The 20149-nt window shown below is 38.8% G+C and overlaps 1 non-coding gene across 1 annotated transcript; it reads right to left on the bottom strand.

Annotated features, from left to right (window-relative positions):
* Positions 1–19363: 19363 nt before the first annotated feature.
* On the bottom strand, positions 19364–19472 carry LOC142521588 (small nucleolar RNA R71). The gene has a single exon (XR_012814293.1). It is a non-coding gene; the product is annotated as a small nucleolar RNA R71 (small nucleolar RNA).
* Between the last annotated feature and the right edge of the window lie 677 nt (positions 19473–20149).

Raw genomic sequence — 20149 nt, 5'->3', positions numbered from 1 at the left:
TTCTGGGATCGTTGACACGAGATCTTCGATTTGAGGTATAAATTTTATATTTTTGGTGATGTTTGAAATTCGTCGATTTTTGGAATAAATCCGATAAATTGTTAAATCATACTGGAATTGAAGATTGTTGAATAATGTATGATTTTAACGAAAAATAGATGATTATAGTGATGTTATTTTGAATTATTCTCAATTTATTATAATTAGGGAATTTTAATCGTATGGTTGAGATTGAATAATTATTTGTCAGTTATTATTAATTCTAATGAATATATGCGGTAGAATAATCGACAAGAAACTAAGTTTTGAAGTCGGAATTGAATTATGATATGATTTGAATTTGATATGAATTTTTGAAGTTTCAAAAGATATTTGAAACTTATATTGATGAATTTGAATGATGTAACTGATTGAAATAAATGTGTTATTGATGTAGATATATTATTAGATTGATATCTTCAATCTACATCAACTGGAACGAAGAATTGAGGTATGTTGCGATCGGGTAACATACGACAGGTATCTGTATTATATGATATATGTTGGATTGACTGGACGGATTGGATTGAGAATATGTGTCTATATGCCTTAATTGTTGAGTTTATGTGACATACATGACATTGAGATTTGAATATCGATGTATAAAATAAATGTTTTGTTAACACACATCGTTTGATGCATACATCGATACATGACATGCACGTTGAGCTATAATCCTTGGATACCCTGATATGATTTGATTGGATTCTGGGGTTTGTGGACACAATTGCTATGTTGGTATTATATGACCCGTAAAGCATAGAAAATTGTGGTCCCGATGATTGGATATGAGATTTGGGATTTGATGGCGCTTTATCGACGCTATCATACGAGTATCCCTTATTGAGGACGGTGTGCCAGCTCGAGCATTGATTTGATAGCGATTCGTTTGATTCTGACATGTGTTCAGTGGATGGGCATTTGACCCGATACCTCCACGACATACATCCATTGCATACCATATATCATTGTTTAGATACTTGTGGTATATATGATGGTTGTTCCATACGGAGCTTTGCTCACCCCCAAGGGGGGCTGTTGTTGTCTTTGTGTGTGGACAATGGCAGGTACTCCAGGATATCAGGAGACCAGAGAGGGTACTTCTGGAGGGAGCCACAGCTTGGGCTGAGGTTTTATGTTTATGTCTTGTTCCCAGTATATATGTATCTATATCTATATACCGGGGCATTTCCCGAGGATATGAGTTGTTTGTATATGATTGGGTTTGAGTTCGTGTGGGCATGTTTATGATGTGAGATTAAATACTATTTTAGTATTTAAATTATAGAAGAAATATTTCGGGCTCATTGTAAAGAAAATTTTAAACTCGTTTTCCGATGTAATTAGTTAACCCTAATCAAAGTGCATTGTAATAATGATTAGGAGCTAAGGGCCCCACACTATAGTGGTATCAGAGCATAGCTGGGAATGCTTTGGGTACACTTGAATAGGCACAAATCAATTGTGCGTATGTGTTTGATTTATTTGTATTACTTGCTCCTACTTGATTTGATTCGAGTAAGTATTTGATGAGATTGATGATATGAGATGATGAGATTATGAGATTGATATTGATTTGTGACATTCATCAATTGATTTGTAGATGGATCCCACAAATCAAACTGCGAGTAGCAGTACTGAGAGAATAGTTGGGCAATTTGAAGGATTGTCCATGGATGTGGTGATGGCTCGATTCCAGGATCTAAAACCACCGAGGTTCTTTGGCATTGAGAGTGCTGCAAGAGCTGAAGCCTGGTTGAAGGATATTGAGCATCTGTTTAATATTGTTTAGTATTCCAAGGCTCGGAGACTGAAACTTGCTCTTTATCAGTTGAAAGACCGAGCTAAATCTTGGTGGGAAGCGTGCTTATGTCATCACTCACACGCACCCTAGGAAACTTCCTAGAAGGTCACTTATCTCAAAATTGCCCCAAGTCAAGCACGCTTAACTCTGGAGTTCTTATGTGATGAGCTACCGAAAAGAAGATGCAGCTTCGTGATATGAGTAGTACATATCAAATCTTTTTAAGCCATCTTAAAATGTACAGTCCATTACATTGAACAGTCTCGGAATCCCTCTCATTCCGGTGTGGGATCGGTTCAATCATGTTCCCTCCACCTGGAAGCCTGCCAGGAGCCGCTCATTGTCCGTGCAACTTCAAGGCACCGGCGATCACCCCCCGCCCTCTTCGGCCCCGTGCCTCACATGCCCACCAGCTTTCGCTTGGTTCGTCCCCGAACCACACCGTACTAAGAGAGGTCGGCTCTGATACCAACTGTAACGCCTCAGATTTGACGATTGTTCTCACTGTACAAAGACGAGCTTTCCAGCGTGCTTATGTCCTCACTCACACGCACCCTAGGAAACTTCCCAAAAGGTCACCCATCCCAAAATTGCCCCAAGTCAAGCACGCTTAACTTTGAAGTTCTTATGTGATGAGCTACCGAAAAGAAGATGCACCTTCGTGAATGAGTAGTACCAATCAAATCTTTTAAGCCCTCTTCAACTGTACATTCCATTACATTGAACAGTCTCGGAAATCCCTCTCATTCCGGTGTGGGATCGGTTCATTCATGTTCCCTCCACCTAGAATCATGTCAGGAGCTGTTCATTGTCCGTGCAACTTCATGGCACCGGCGGGGATTTGACGATTGTTCTTACTGTACAAAGACTAGTCTTTCCAGCGTGCTTATGTCCTCACTCACACGCACCCTAGGAAACTTCCCAGAAGGTCACCCATCCCAAAATTGCCCCAAGTCAAGCACGCTTAACTTTGAAGTTCTTATGTGATGAGCTACCGAAAAGAAAGATGAACCGTTGTGATATGAGTAGTACATATCAAATCTTTTTAAGCCCTCTTAAACTGTACAGTCCATTTGAACAGTCTCGGAATCCCACTCATTCCGGTGTGGGATCGGTTCATTCATGTTCTATCCACCTAGAAGCCTGCCAGGAGCTGCTCATTGTCCGTGCAACTTCATGGCACCGGCAGGGGGAGCCGACCTCTCTTAGTACGGTGTGGTTCGGGGACGAACCAAGCGAAAGCTGGTGGGCATGTGAGGCCCGGGCCCGAAGAGGGCGGGGGGTGATCCCCGGTGCCATGAAGTTGCACGGACAATGAGCGGCTCCTGGCAGGCTTCTAGGTGGAGGGAACTTGAATGAACTTATTCCACATCGGTATGAGAGGGATTCTGAGACTGTTCAATGTAATGGACTGTACAATTTAAGAGGGCTTGAAAAGATTTGATATGTACTACTCATATCACGAAGGTGCATCTTCTTTTCGGTAGCTCATCACATAAAAACTCCAAAGTTAAGCGTGCTTGACTTGGGGCAATTTTTGTATAGGTGACCTTCTGGGAAGTTTCCTAGGGTGCGTGTGAGTGAGGACATAAACATGCTGGAAAAGACTCGTCTTGGTACAGTGAGGACAGTTGTCAAATCTGAGGCGTTATATAAACAATCTAGTATGTGGTTTAGGGAAACTCCAGTCCAATCTGACTCGAGTCGTATCTCCCGGTTCAACATTGATTTATACCTTTCTTTGTTGGGTGTTTGGTTGGATGAAATCATTCCCAATCTTCAAAACCTTCAATACAGATCTGAAATATATATATCAGATGCACTATATCAATCTCCAACTCAACGTAGGAATACCGATATGAAATCTCGATGCATTTCTGCGGCATAACGGTGTAGTCTTGATATACCGGCAACTTAAACATCATAAGATCAATATCACCAATTCATAACAACAATCATAGGCATATCATACCCCAAAATTCTGTACAACTCATACCATATAAACTGGAACATGAGAACAATCACATACGGTATCTTTTCTTCAATCTATTTTCGATTATACGTTTACCGTAAACTCAAGAACACATATCATCAATCAAACTATGATTCCCCCAACATCTGAATTTCAAACCATGCTAGAAAACAATAAAACTTACATCCTTTAGAAGCTTATGATGCAAGGAGCAAAAATCTAAACTCGGATCACAATTCGGATGGTTAGATGTTGCATAACCAAGTTTCTAATATATCTTGGAGCTTGAGGAGGTTTTCTTCATGGAGTTTCGTTCTTCAACTGAAAGATGGTAAAGAAATGAAGAGGTGTACACTTCTAAATGCATGGCAAAGACAATTGGCTTATTTTCCATTTTGCACGTCTCGCGCATATGCGCGAGGCCTACTAGTCTCGTCCCTCAGCTTATCGGCAGCTCGCGCATATGCGCGCATCTCTTCCACGCATATGCGCGGAAGAGATGCGCGCGCATATGCGCGAGGTCCTTCACAACTCTCGGGTAACCTCGCGCACATGCGCGAATACACGTCGCACATATGCGCGAGGTTCTCTGCCTGCCTCGCGCATATGCGCCCTGCCCGGTCGCACATATGCGCGAGGTGTTCTGTCCTCGCACATAATTCAGTCTTTTTTTCGTCTATCCTGATCTGATCCGTTTCGTTTATAATCACCTCAATTATCAACAATTCATATCAGATTACGATAATCAATTTCTCGGGCCTTACACAAATAATACGTATAAAACCACATGCAACAGTGAAAATACTTTTACATAAAATAACATTTTCATGACATCGATAAATAAACCTTAACTTTTTCCTTTTTCCTCAACATGACATAACATAAAATCTTTTATCATGATCATAAACATTTTCCTTTTCCTTTTCCTTTGTTGAATTCAGATCGTTAATTGTGACTTTCCTCAAACCTCAAAAGTCGATGGATCCATCTACATGAAGCCGCAGTACTGGGCGGCGGGGGACACAAGCAACACTCTCACCGATCAACTGGGCCCTGGCCTATCCTCTTTCGAATAGAATACGATCGTCGGGACTCCCTCTGGGGAATTTTCCCCTCACGACATTCCCATTCTTACCGTTACCTTATACCATTACCTCATATTCGTAATAGTGGAAATACGATCGTCGTGGCTCCTACTGGGACCGTCACCCTCACGATATCTCCTACATTATCGAATTAGTCACAATTACTTCACTTCCTTCAACGTTTACATTCTCCTTACTTTATAAAAATCATGCATAACATATAATTTTGTTTTGAAACCAAGCATGCAACATGTCTTTAAAATGTCTTCCTTAAATCATAAAAAATCCCATAGAAATTTAAAAATCATAATTTAATCATGAACATTTCATAAACATTTAAAAATATTTATAATATCATAAAAATAGTATTTAGAGTACTGCCATGACGTTTACTAATTTTTAGGTGTAAAAACACCGTTTTACCCCTAGACGTAAAATTCCTCGTTTTGACTTTTTCTTAAATTCATTTACTCTAACATGTCCCAAATAGTTATTTAAGCCTGAATTAATTTTCCCATAATTTTATTTATCTTAAATATTTAACTTTTTCATTTATCTATAATTAAATGTTTTTACGGTGTTTTAATCCCGAAAAAAAATCCCAAACTTTAATATAAAATTCATAAATTCAAAATGTAGTCTTTTTATATTATTTTAGCCCTTATGAACCACGACTCGACCCCCATGAGCTGTTTTTCAATTTATTTTAGTTTAGAACCCTATTATGACACGTAAACTTTGACCTCGAGCCATCTTTCGATTTTCTCGAGTCACCCCCAAACCAAGTTGATCCAAAACCTGACCAACATCCTAGAGTACCCTACTGAACCCTTAGATCACTTATAAACCACCCCAAAACCCAAAAACGTGAATCCCCCCCCCCCCCCCCAAATTACCCCTATGCTGGCCGAGAGTTTAGTTTTGCATGGACTCTAAGATTGTGAACCGATGGACCAAGTGATAAGTGTAATTTATTTCACTTTTATTACTTGTTTTTAACTTATAATTATGTGATTCTTGAGCAGTTTATTTGATTTATTGTTGTTTTTTTGTTCTAGTTTGGAGGTATAGAATAAGAGTGTGAAGTATTAAAAGTGTTGAATTGGAAAGTGCAAAAAGATAAAAAAATACAGTAGCTGCAGCGCACCCGCGCTTATTCATGTACCGCACCCGCGGTAATCTAGTGCACCCGCACTGAAATAGGCAGCGCACCTGCGCTCATACACCAGAAAGAGGACCGCACCCGTGGTCTGTTCTTCACCGCACCCGCGGTCTTCGAAAAACAGAATCCGAAAATTCTGTAACTTTGTGTGCTGCGCGTGGAAGTTGGAGAATTTTGTGTGTTACGACTTCTATCTTGTCTGGACTATAATAAGACATCATTTGCTACTATTTAGGGTATTAAGGAGCCAAGGAAAGAGTGAAGGAGGCTACTACTAGATTGAAGATCAAATTCATCAAGTTTGGAAGAAATCTTTTGTACAACTCCGGGAACGGAATCAGCTCTTCAAACTCTTGTTCTAAGTTCTTCTTTCCTTTGTTTTTCATTTGTTATGTCTTATTTTAAAACCATGTTTTGTTGTTTTGATTGTGTTATTATGAACTAAGTTTTATTTATAGAGGAATGATGGAACAAAACTAGAAACCATGTGTTGGAATCTATGAACTAAGCTATTTAAGTTCTTCATCTTGTTCTTTTGTATTATTTCAATCTTAATGCTTTCAATTTATTGGCCATAATTTGAATGATTTATATGTTTACAATTTATCACTCGGAAGAGGAAATTATAAACAAGAAAAAGAAAAAAATACATCAATGGTATTTATAGAGTTTGGGAAGGCCTATAATGATATTGAAGCTTATAGAGAATCTAGTGCTTGATGTGTTATTTATTTGTAGATTGTTGATGGGAACATTGCAATCAAATTTTAGATAACTAAAATCTACTAAAACTCGAGAGAGGGAGTAGATAATTATAGGATTCTTGGCTCTTGAATAAGAAGAAGTTTTACAAAATAGCTACAAGAAATTACACATGGTGGATAGTTGAGTGAAATCGGACCTCTAGATCTTTTATCTCATTGTTATTTGCTAAAATTTGGTGTTATATTTTATTTAATCCATTTTCAATTTAGTCATTCATAAAATCAAATCCTTAAATTGATTTTTCTAAATAAAGTCAAGACTATTTTAATCACAAGTATTAATATACGTTTATATACACACTCCTCGTGGGATCGAAACTTGTAATCAATAATATATTTTACTATAACTTGACGTCGTGCGCTTGCGAGCAATCAAGAAAACACGCAACAAGTTTTTGGCGCCGTTGCCGGGGAGTGTTTATTTTAAATTTATATTAGTATTGTTACCAATTACTCTTGATTTTAATTTAGAGTTTTTTTTATTGTATTATATTAAACATTGAATTGTTTCTTATCCTTGTTTGACAGTGCATGCAAAGATCGCAAAATCTTGACTTGCTTATCTTTGATCCTGAGATCGAAAGAACCGCAAGAAGATTAAGAAAGGCAAGAAGAGAAGAGATTCAAGCAATGGCTGAAAACAGAGATAATGAAAATCCACCCCCTACAATACCCATCAGAGATCATTTTAGGCCGGTATTAAATACTCATTATTCATGAATAGCACGAGGGACTATTAATGCAAACAACTTTGAACTCAAGCCTGCATTAATAAACATGGTTCAACATGATAAACATAAAAATTGTACATTAATTAAATGTTTTATAATATAAATATATAGTTTTTGTTTTATTAAATGTTTAAATATTTTATGTGTAGAACCCGTAAATTGGACTACGTATAAGCCATGCATAATTCTTAGTATTTAAATTAAAATGATTTTTCAGTGCAGGAGTATTTAAATTCTTTTCTTTAAACTTAAGTATTTTATTCAGTAGTTTAAGTGCTATCTTTTCAGATAAATACGCGAGGCCGGACCGGAGTTGGAGATTAGAGATAAGATTAATAATAAGAAAATATTCCTAAATTTAATTTAAGCCAATAAATAATTTATTTTAATGATAAAGAATATTTTAGGATTTTATTTAATTAATTAGACTTAAGTTATTAATTAATTCTTTTATGCTCATTAATTAATTAAAAGCCTAAATTAAAGTGTATTAATAATGGGAATAAACTAATCTAGGCCTAATATACTAAAGAGATTATAACCTAACATCTTCATAGTAAATAGTTAGACAAAATCTTACCATGCAAACTCGTGACCACAATTTAATTTATTAAAATTCATAATAAGTGTTTAAATCTTAAGCCTTTAAAACACATGATTTATTCAACAATTTCACCTTGCTTTTAGGTAGCAAACTTTCGGCCATTTATGAGCGCATCTACCCCACAATTCACGTACAGTATGGAGAGGAAAGAAAGCATTTGATTTGCAATCAATCCCTTGACTTGCACCTTCCATCTTATCCCCTTGCATGATTCCTTTATCTTTCCTAGTAGTCTCCCTTTCATTCCTTTGCATCTTCCTCCACACCTTACCTTCGAAAATCCCATAGAAATCAGTAGCCATAATCGTGTAATCAGCAGCAAGAAGAACCGATAACTTGCAGCAGAAAATAATAAGAACAAGCAAGATTCATTTTTGCCATTCAATTATCCCATTCATCTTTCACCTTGCCCTGCATTTCCATAGCACTCTCCCTTCCATTTCCACCGAAATTCAGAGCAGATTCAGTAGGAAAAATCGTGACTTTCATTCAGTAAGAAAGCAAGAGAGTAATACCACTCCGACTCCGCTGCGTCGTATCCGCCGTATCATTTTGTTTGCTTCTAAACAAATTTGCAGGCATGTGTATATTTTCCTTGACTCTTCAATCAAGTCATAATATGATTTTTAAACATTACATGATCATGGTTTGATATCCAAAAACCGAAATTTTTGACAGCACCATTATTGAAAATTCTGCACAGATTTTGTTCCACCTTGTGCTTCACGGTTGTGCATGGTTTTAGTTATTGCAGGGGTTGGCTCACGTCCAGGCTTTCCAGGCTACATCTAGGATTGATATAGAGTGTATTAAGAAGGGATTTGACCATTTGTTAAAGCCTCTTTTCCTCCCCAGCAACTCGAATGGCAGCAACACTTCCCTTAGTGTCATATTGAGTTTCGAATTTGCAGCTTGCTGTCAAGTGGGATGAATCTGATCTTGGCTGCCCCAGGGGCCATAGACATTGTTATAACATCTCCTTATGTTGTCTAAGACGTGTCCAACTCGGCCTTTCAAGGCTTGGTCCATGGTTGCATCGGTTTTCAAATCAAAGAACAAAAAAAAACAGCCCCTTCGCCCCTTTGAATTCTGCATGTGTCCCTCGGTTTTGGGTGGTTTGGGATGGACCTCGGTTGCAATCTCGCCCTTAGCCCTGGTTCACACCATACCCCTTGATGTCTAGATCGTGTCTTGGTCAACCAAATGGCCACTGGAAAGGTCCATGACAGCAAACAAAGCGAAACTCCCCAAGCGCGCAGATTACGTTCTCGGCTAGGAGTGTGGTCGTGTTTCTGGTGTGGTTCGGATTGCGGCTGGCCTAGGGCCCTTAGCCATGGTTCAAACCTTTCCTTAGGATGTTGGTAAGAGGTCATTGTCGGTGGTTCAAGCCCCAATGACCATTGGGCTCGCAAACGATGCAAGGGAACCAAAACACCGCTGCTGTAATTTTTGACAGCAAGTGGTCGGCGGTTCAGAGGTGCATTTCGAGTCCTTGGTTGGCTTTTAGCCTATGGCCTTGGACTGAACAGTGCCTCATTGAGTTAGGAAGGTCACATTTTTGGCCGTTTGTGATTCGGATCATTTTAGAGGTCGTACGAGAATTTACGGTGCAAGGTGCCAAAATGACTCTCGAAAGAGCGTTTCATGTTTTTGGCCTCCATTCACTAAAATTCGAGTACTGTAAATTTAGGAGCATTATTTCATTATTTTAGGCGTATTTTAATCACGAATAAATGATGGTTCAGTGTTGGTTCGGGTTGGTACGGAGTCACGATTAAATACGAAGTCGATAAGCGTAATTGTCTCAGTTTTTGGATTCAATTACAAAGTTTGGTCAAGTTAAATCAATTGCATAATTTTCATGTTAGATTTAAGTCGCAGCGAGCCTGGGAGCGATTCAACCCAATCAGTAAAATTATCAGGATATTTAATGATGTTATTTAATTATATTACGTGCAAAATATTCATTTTGAGATTTATGCGATATTGCTTGTGGTCACTTTACTGTCATGGGATTATTACTTCACCCGGTCGCCAGTTACCGGTCAGTTCAGTTTGGTACCATCCGGTCCCCAGTTACCGGTCAGTTCAGTTCAGTTCAGGTGCCACTTGCGTAGACCATAATCTCACCAAGAAAATTATTACAAGTTATTTCATTACAGGGCTCCAAGGAGCAAACATTTTTGCCATGATATTTTCAGTTCAGTTACGCACGTATTATAATTACTCATGAAATGATATTTTACCTTGCACCTCACGACATGATATTTTCACTTGCACGTGATTTTATTATTTATATACTTGTTATTTACGATATATGCATGCTGAGTCTTTAGACTCACTAGACTTGATTGTTGTAGATACTGATGATGTCGGTACCGAGAACGAGGACCAGTGAGCTAGCTTGGGTCGGCAGTAGTGGAACCCGAGGATCTCATTTTTTAGCATTTGTTATTTTCCGAACTCAGTTTTTATCTGTTGATGAATTATTTTAAATTGATACTTTGCAAACATTGAATTCTTCCGCTGCTATTTTGAATATTAAACTTTATTTATCAGTTTATCCTATGAATGAGACATTTTAATTATTAAAAAAAAAGAAAATTTTTAAATTTTTCCGCAAATTTTCAAACACGAATTTACGGGCTTTACAGTTGGTATCAGAGCCTATGTTCTTGTAAAGGGTTGTACTACTACTGACCATGAGAAGCTCACGAAGCCACGTCTTCGATCTGTAAGTTTTACATTCTAGGATTTTATTTAAAGCCTGAACCATTTTAACAGCATGATCTCATGAAATATTTTACGTTCAGATTTCAATTATTCAATCTTTATTTAAATTTAAATAAATTATGGAATTATGCATGTTAGTTACGTATGGGTTATATATGGAACAGTATGCCCCCTAGACGCCAGGTTGGACGCCCGAGAGGTGATGGTGAGCACCGTCATGAGGACTGCGAGGATCAGAGGCAAGAGAGGCAGGGACCTCTACCCCCTCCACCGGATATGAATGCCCAGATGCTAGCTGGGATGAATAGGTTCTTCGCACAGTTTGTGGGGAACAATGCCGCAGTGGCAGCTAGGCCGAAAGGGCCTGAGGTTACTTACGAGAGATTCATGAAGATGCGTCCTAAGGAATTTTCAGGAACGACGGACCCTATGATTGCCGAGGGCTGGATCAAGTTCCTCAAGGTTATCTTCGAGTTTATGGAGCTTGGAGATGCAGACAGAGTGCGTTGTGCCACCTATTTATTCGGAGGAGATGCCCGCTTATGGTGGGAAGGAGAATCCAAAGCCCTGAACTTGGCTACACTTAGCTGGACACACTTCACGAAGGTATTCTACTCCAAATATTTTACTGAAGAGGTGCGCTCCAGGTTGACTACAGAGTTCATGACCCTGAGGCAGGGAGATTCTACTATTACGGAGTTCATCCGTAATTTTGAGAGGGGTTGCCATTTTGTGCCCCTTATTGCGAATGATGCGGGTGCCAAGCTGAGGCACTTTCTGAATGGACTGCGACCGATCTTACGACGAGATGTTAGGGTAGGTGGCCCCACTACCTATGAAGTTGCCATCTCCAGAGCTCTAGCTGCAGAGCAGGATCAGCTGAACATTGAGAGAGACCGTCAAGGAAAGCAACCATTCCAGGCACCGTACCGTCCTCCTCCTCCTCAGCAGCAGCAGCAGAATAAGAGGTCTTTCCACGGCCCACCCGGAAACAGAGGCCAGCAGCAGCAACGGGGACGCGCAGTCCCTAAGACCTTTCAGCACCCAGTCTGTCCCAAGTGCACTCGCCGCCATGCTGGAGTTTGTATGTATGGCTCAGGGAAGTGTTACAAGTGTGGCAGTCCAGACCACATGTTGCTGCAGTGCCCTCAGAGGAATCTGTCTACCCAAGGCAGGGTGTTTGCTCTCCATGCAGCGGAGACGAACCCGGAGACCATGCTTTTGACAGGTACCTTTAAGCTTTAAATTAATATTTGAATTTCAATGTTTTGGGAACCGGGATTAAGATTTTGAACTTAGAAATTGTTATAGGATTGCATGCTCTACTCAGTATTATTTTAGAAATTTAAGTTAGAAGAACTTTGGCCTCTGCATGTCTATAGGATAGTTTTCGAGATTATTGGGTTTAGCTTGATGTTCTAAACGTTCAATGAGAATTTTTATATCGGGGTCAGCCACAAAAGCCCTGATAGATTCAGGGGCTACTCACTCGTTTATTTTGGAGACCTTTGCTACTTCCCTCAAGGTCAAGACTACTGGGCTCGATGTCGTATTTTCCGTAGCATTGCCTTCTGGAGAGGAGATAACAGCCACCAATGTGATCCGAGACATAGACCTTGAGCTGCATGGAAATATTGTTTATGCGGATTTCATCTTATTACCGATGCCAGAGTTTGACATCATCCTGAGGATGGACTGGCTATTGAGGAATAGAGTGTTGATAGACTTCCAGCGGAGATCTGTTCTTGTCCGACCGCCAGGAATGGAGTAGTTCTTATTTGAGCCAGACAGGTATTTTCCTTTACCGCGCATTATTCTTTATATTCAGGCTAGGAAGCTCATGCATAGAGGGTGTCGGGCATTTTTAGCAACCTTTATATCTGTCCCCGAGGCACCCAGTCAGTCAGCCGCAGATGTTCCGATTGTCAGAGATTTCTTAGACGTTTTTCCCGAAGACGTCTCTGGTATGCCACCTGAGAGAGAGGTGGAGTTTTCTATTGAGCTTATGCCAGGTACGGCTCCGATATCCGAATCACCGTACCGGCTAGCACCGACAAAGATGGAATAGCTTAAGAAGCAGATTCAGGAACTTCTAGATAAGGAGTTCATTCGCCCGAGTTTTTCACCATGGGGCGCGCCAGTCTTGTTTATTAAGAAGAAGGATGGCTCTATGAGGCTTTGCATTGACTATCGGGAGTTGAACATGGTTACAGTGAAGAACAAATACCCACTTCCGAGGATTGAGGATCTGTTCGACCAGTTGCAGGGAGCTTCGATATTCTCCAAGATATATCTGCATTCCGGTTATCACCAGTTGAGGGTGAGAGATGCTGATGTTTCCAAGACTGCATTCAGGACTCGTTATAGCCACCATGAGTTCCTTGTGATGCTGTTCGGTCTGAGGAATGCGCCAACGATCTTCATGGATCTCATGAATCGCGTATTTCAGCCGTATCTTGATCAGTTTGTGATAGTGTTCATAGACGATATTCTCGTCAACTCGAAGAATCAGGAGGATCACAGCAGGCATCTGACTACAGTTTTGCAGACCTTGCAGAAGCACAAGTTATTCGCAAAGTTCAGTAAGTGCGAATTCTGGTTTGAGAAGGTGGCGTTCATAGGCCACATTATTTTCAGCAGTGGTATTGAGGTAGACCCAGCGAAAGTCGCAGCAGTCAGAGATTGGGTTGTGCCGCAGAATGCATCTGAGATCCGCAGTTTTCTTGGGCTAGCAGGATACTACAGGAAGTTTATTCAGGGATTCTCCTCTTACGCAGTTCCACTCACATCGTTGACAAAGAAGAATGTGAAGTTTGTGTGGAGCGATGAGTGTCAGAAGAGCTTCGATACTTTGAAGCAAGCTCTTATCTCAGCACCAGTTTTGGCCATGCCGTCAGGGCCCGGTGAGTTTGTTCTATATACCGATGCTTCGAAGCTCGGTCTTTGTGCAGTATTGATGCAGCATGGGAAGGTGATAGCTTATGCTTCTCGACAGTTGAAAATCCACGAGAAGAATTACCCTACCCATGATCTAGAGTTGGCCGCCGTGGTTTTTTCCTTGAAGATTTGGAGGCATTATTTGTATGGGGAGAAGTGCCAGATCTTCACCGACCATAAAAGCCTAAATTACTTCTTTACGCAGAAAGAACTGAACATGCGTCAGAGGCGTTGGTTGGAGCTTGTTAAGGATTATGATTGTGAAATTAGCTACCACCCGGGTAAAGCTAATGTAGTTGCAGATGCATTGAGTAGAAAAGTCACAGTGATGGCTCATTTGACGATTCAGAGACCTCTTTAGCTTGAGATGCAGAGGTTTGATCTAGAGTCATATCCTCAAGGTAGATTTCCCCGTCTATCTACCTTGAAGATTCAGTCTTCTCTTATGGACCGTATTCCCAGTGGTCAGGCAGCATATGAGCAGTTGGCCAAGTGGAAGCAGAGAGATGAGGCCAAGGGCAGTGTCTTGTATACAGTCAGAGACGGTATTGTGAGATACCGAGACAGGATATGGGTTCCTTGCAGTGATACTATCCGAGCAGATATCTTATCAGAGGCCCATATGTCGCCGTACTCTATTCACCCTTGGAGTACGAAGATGTACAAAGATCTGCAATTGTTGTATTGGTGGCCCGGAATGAAGAAGGACATCAGACGTTTTGTATCCGAGTGCCTGACTTGTCAGCTTGTGAAAGCAGAGCATCAGAGACCAGCAGGTATGCTCAAGCCCCTTCCTATTCCCGAGTGGAAGTGGGAGAATGTTACCATGGATTTCGTAACCGGATTGCCGAAGTCAGTCAGAGGATCAAATGCCATATGGGTGATTGTTGATCGTCTTACCAAATCAGCAAACTTTTTTCCTATCAAGACGACTTTCACCATGATTCAGTATGCTGAGTTGTATATCCAGGAGATAGTCCGACTTCATGGTATTCCAGTTTCTATCGTATCTGACAGAGATCCCAGATTCACTTCCTCATTTTGGAAGAGTTTGCATTCGACCATGGGTACGAAGTTGTTGTTTAGCACAGCTTTTCACCCTCAGACAGATGGTCAGTCAGAGCGAGTTATTCAGATTCTAGAAGATCTTCTCCGTGCTTTTGTAATTGATTTCTCAGGGAGTTGGGAGTCGAAGCTGCCATTGGTAGAGTTCACCTATAACAACAGCTTTCAGTCGTCTATAGGTATGGCTCCGTATGAAGCACTATATGGCCGTAAGTGTAGATCTCCTGTTCATTGGGATGAAGTAGGAGAGAGAACAAAGTTGGGTCCAGAGATTATTCAGCAGGCTGCCGAGGTAGTAGTAAAAATCCGTGATAGGATGAGGACTGCTCAGAGTAGACAGAAGAGTTATGCAGATCAGAGGAGGAGAGACCTAGAGTTCGCAGTCGGCGACCATCTCTTTGTGAAGATAGCACCTATGAAATGTGTTATGCGGTTCGGGAAGAAAGGAAAGCTTAGTCCGAGATTTATTGGACCATTTGAGATCCTCGACAGAGTTGGGACGCTAGCTTATCGTGTGGCTCTTCCGCCGAATCTGGTCGGAGTACACAATGTGTTCCACGTCTCTATGCTGAGGAAGTATATGGCGAACCCTTCACATGTCTTGAACTTCGAGCCGTTACAGCTCACTCCGAGCCTGTCTTATGAGGAGAGACCAGTGCAGATCCTAGACAGACAGGAGAAGAAACATCGGAACAAACTGGTTAAGCGAGTCAAAGTCAAGTGGCTTAACCATTCAGAGGAGGAAGCTACGTGGGAGTCTGAGCCAGAGATGAGGAGTCGGTAACCCGAGTTATTCGGTGAGTTTTAATTTCGAGGACGAAATTTCTTTAAGGGGGGAAGAGTTGTAAAACCCGTAAATTGGACTACGTATAAGCCATGCATAATTCTTAGTATTTAAATTAAAATGATTTTTCAGTGCAGGAGTATTTAAATTCTTTTCTTTAAACTTAAGTATTTTATTCAGTAGTTTAAGTGCTATCTTTTCAGATAAATACGCGAGGCCGGACCGGAGTTGGAGATTAGAGATAAGATAAATAATAAGAAAATATTCCTAAATTTAATTTAAACCAATAAATAATTTATTTTAATGATAAAGAATGTTTTAGGATTTTATTTAATTAATTAGACTTAAGTTATTAATTAATTTTTTCTGCTCATTAATTAATTAAAAGCCTAAATTAAAGTGTATTAATAATGGGAATAAACTAATCTAGGCCTAATATACTAAAGAGATTATAACCTAACATCTTCATAGTAAATAGTTAGACAAAATCTTACCATGCAAACTCGTGACCACAATTTAATTTATTAAAATTCATAATAAGTGTTTAAATCTTAAGCCTTTAAAACACATGATTTATTCAAAAATTTCACCTTGCTTTTAGGTAGCAAAATTTCGGCCATTTATGAGCGCATCTACCCCACAATTCACGTACAGTATGGAGAGGAAAGAAAGCATTTGATTTGCAATCAATCCCTTGACTTGCACCTTCCATCTTATCCCCTTGCATGATTCCTTTATCTTTCCTAGTAGTCTCCCTTTCATTCCTTAGCATCTTCCTCCACACCTTACCTTCAAAAATCCCATAGAAATCAGCAGCCATAATCGTGTAATCAGCAGCAAGAAGAACCGAGAACTTGCAGCAGAAAATAATAAGAACAAGCAAGATTCATTTTTTGCCATTCAATTATCCCATTCATCTTTCACCTTGCCATGCATTTCCATAGCACTCTCCCTTCCATTTCCACCGAAATTCAGAGCAGATTCAGTAGGAAAAATCGTGACTTTCATTCAGTAAGAAAGCAAGAGAGTAATACCACTCCGACTCCGCCGCGTCGTATCCGCCGTATCATTTTGTTTGCTTCTAAACAAATTTGCAGGCATGTGTATATTTTCCTTGACTCTTCAATCAAGTCATAATATGATTTTTAAACATTACATGATCATGGTTTGATATCCAAAAACCAAAATTTTTGACAGCACCATTATTGAAAATTCTGCACAGATTTTGTTCCACCTTGTGCTTCACGGTTGTGCATGGTTTTAGTTATTGCAGGGGTTGGCTCACGTTCAGGCTTTCCAGGCTACATCTAGTATTGATATAGAGTGTATTAAGAAGGGATTTGACCATTTGTTAAAGCCTCTTTTCCCCCCCAGCAACTCGAATGGCAGCAACACTTCCCTTAGTGTCATATTGAGTTTCGAATTTGCAGCTTGCTGTCAAGTGGGATTAATCTGATCTTGGCTGCCCCAGGGGCCATAGCCATTGTTAGAACATCTCCTTATGATGTCTAAGACGTGTCCAAGTCTGCCTTTCAAGGCTTGGTCCATGGTTGCATCGGTTTTCAAATCAAAGAACAAAAAAAAACAGCCCCTTCGCCCCTTTGAATTCTGCATGTGTCCCTCGGTTTTGGGTGATTTGGGATGGACCTCGGTTGGAATCTCGCCCTTAGCCCTGGTTCACACCATACCCCTTGATGTCTAGATCGTGCCATGGTCAACCAAAGTTGATGTTAATATCTACAATATTGGTGGCAAGCATGAGATAAAAATCCTCTCACAATTGGGATCAAATTAAGCAACAAATAAAGTTACCAAAGGAGTGGCAGTTTTATCATGCTCTAGTATTTTGACCATATCTCTCAAATTACTTGGTCAAATGGTTTGAAAAAAAATACCACAACTAGACAACTCAATTATCCACATGTTTTTTTATGTGAAGAAGCAAATTCGGAGAAGAAGATTTTCAAAAGTGATGTGTAATATAATATACTATCTTGGAACACCAATGAAGACTTTTGTGTAAAAATATAATATTTTATTTGTGGTTGTCTCCCCAAATTTGGCTATAAATAGGGGTGCATTGTAATGTATTGAGATATCCCTCATTTTATGAACAAACCTTTGAGTTCATAATATTCCTCTCTATATTTTTCTTTTATTTCTTCATTTAAATATAATTAGCATGTTAATTTCATATTCAAAGTTTTACATTTTGAATAATGAATAGCTAACTTCCTAAAGTTGAGATGAAAATGTGAAACTCTTGGCATGATAATAAGGTAACTAAAAGGTAAGAATCTATGTTTTATATTATTTAATCATTATTTATTGTTTATGTTATATTTATTTTTTTAAGCATTTTTATACTCTACTTATAAGTGGGAGTTTTTATTTATTGTTGCTATATGTTACACTAAATTCTTGGAACAATTTAAATGTTAGTTTGGTATTACCAACCATTTAAAGTGGATGCTTTGATTTATTATATATGAATATATTATAATATTAAATTACTTGGAACCATTTAAATGTTTGCTTGGTTTTACCAACCATTTAAAGTGGGAACCTTGATTTACTATATATAAATATATCATAATATTAATTTCTTGGTACCATTTAAATGTTAGTTTGGTTTTACCAACCATTTAAAGTGGGAACCTTGATTTAGTGTTTACAAATATATATATAGCACAATAAATACTTGACAACATTTATAAGTTTTGGTATATATTATATGCTTATAAGATAATAATATATAACATAATATAAATATGATTATTTAATATATTGGAACCATTTTATTAAGTGGATTTCAATAATGTTCGTTACTGTTAACTTTATTAAAATACCAAGAGTGGATCCCTTAATCTCAACTACTTAAATTAAAATTTGAACAATTAAAAATTACTAATTAAAGATTAAAACAACTAAAAGAAAAAATAAATAAAAAGACATTGTAGTGGACTTGTAATTACCTTAGCTTACTCGTGGATACGATATTCGAACTCATCGAATTATACTACTTGTGGACAACCTGCTCTTGGGAGTGCAACAATCAAAGTCGCAACAAGTTTTTGGCGCCGTTGCCGGGGAAGTATAATTTAATTTCAAGTCTATTTAATTTTGTTAATAGTTTATTTTTCTTTATTTGAATTTTTATTGCTTTTGTGTGTTTTTATTCTTTTGCATTTGCATTTGCATGAGCATTTGGTCACGTACACTTAGTGGTCGACTCATTCGAATTAACCCTTTATTTTTACAAAACATGGCGGAAGAACCCATCCAAGAAAATGAAGATGAAATTCAATCTCAACATGATCATGATAGACGAAGAACACTTAGAGATCACATGAATCCTACACGTACTAGTGCACCTTCATGTCTAGTTTCTCCCCCTGATGCATCTCATTTCAATTTTAAGCCTGGTATTATTCAACTTTTACCCAATTTTCATGGCTTAGATTCTGAAAATCCATACATGCATCTACGAGAGTTTGAAGAAGTGTGCAACACATATAATGATCTAAATTGTAGCATGAACACCATTCGACTTAAGCTTTTTCCTTTTTCTTTAAAAGATAAAGCTAAAACTTGGCTACAAAATCTTAGATCGGTATCCATTCGAACTTGGGATGAATTGCAACAACAATTTTTGAAAAAGTTTTTTCCATCTCATAGAACAAATTCTTTCAAAAGGCAAATCATCACTTTCACTCAAAAAAAAGGATAAACTTTTTATCAGTGTTGGGATAGATACAAAGAATTGCTTAATCTTTGCCCACATCATGGTTTTGAAATTTGGAGAGTTGTTTCTCAATTTTATGAAGGCTTAACAACTAAAGATAGGCAAATGGTTGAATTTATCTGTAATGGAACATTTAAAGATAAAGATCCAAACGAGGCAATTGAGTATCTCGATTCATTAGCTGAAAATGCTCAAAATTAGGACACTATAGGTACAATCGAACCATCAAACAAGATTCAATCTCCTACATCTGGTGGAGGTATGTACACTCTCAAAGATGAACATGATCTTCAAGCTAGATTTACCTCTTTGGCAAGAAAAGTTGATGCACTTGAATTCAAAAAGAATGGTCAATTAAAATCTGTTCAAGAAATTGTGTGTCACATCTGTGATACAAGTGATCATTTTACAAAAGATTGTTCCACTTAGCCCTCTTTTAAAGAATGTCTCCATGAACAAGCCAATATTTTGAACAATTTCAAAAGGCCACATTTTGAACCATTTTCTCAAAATTACAATCCAGGTTGGCGAAATCATCCAAATTTTAGTTGGAGTAATGATAATGCTGCACAATTTTCACAACCACATTTCCAAAATCAACAAAATTTTCAAAATTATGCACCTTATGTTCCTCCACCTAAAAGAAATTTGGACGATACATTGAATTCTTTCATTGCAAAGCAAGAGTCTATCAATACTCAAACTGCTCAAACCATGACAGATT

The sequence above is a fragment of the Primulina tabacum genome, chromosome 12 (genome assembly GCF_025594145.1).
Source record: "Primulina tabacum isolate GXHZ01 chromosome 12, ASM2559414v2, whole genome shotgun sequence".
In the NCBI taxonomy this organism is placed as follows: domain Eukaryota; kingdom Viridiplantae; phylum Streptophyta; class Magnoliopsida; order Lamiales; family Gesneriaceae; genus Primulina; species Primulina tabacum.
Note: the sequence above shows the minus strand (reverse complement) of the source record. Positions and strands in the feature narration are given on the sequence as shown.